The sequence below is a fragment of the Limulus polyphemus genome, unplaced genomic scaffold (assembly GCF_000517525.1).
Source record: "Limulus polyphemus unplaced genomic scaffold, Limulus_polyphemus-2.1.2 Scaffold1456, whole genome shotgun sequence".
Taxonomy (NCBI): Eukaryota; Metazoa; Arthropoda; class Merostomata; order Xiphosura; family Limulidae; genus Limulus; species Limulus polyphemus.
Genome location: NW_013667066.1, coordinates 138,740 through 139,104, shown reverse-complemented (window position 1 = coordinate 139,104; position 365 = coordinate 138,740).

Below are 365 nucleotides of genomic sequence, written 5' to 3'. Positions count from 1 at the left end.
GCGCCTGTTTAAAAGATGTTCTAAAGAATAACATTGATATGTAGAACTATAACCATAATTTTAAACTTTTGGAATTTCCATATTTATTTTTCTTGTGGGTGGCTCATTTTTCTGGCCTCCCAATGGCTCAGCGATAAAACCCCGCTATAAACCTGGTTTTGATACTCCTGGTGGGAACAGCACAGATATCCCATTGTATAGCCTAGTGTTTAACAACAAACAAACACACAATTTTGGCCAGGTGGTTCGGGTGCTCGACTCGCAATCTGCGGGTTCGAATCCCCGTCACACCAAAAATGCTCGCACTTTCAGCCATGGGGCGTTATAATGTGACGGTCAATATCCCACTATTCGTTAGTAAAAGA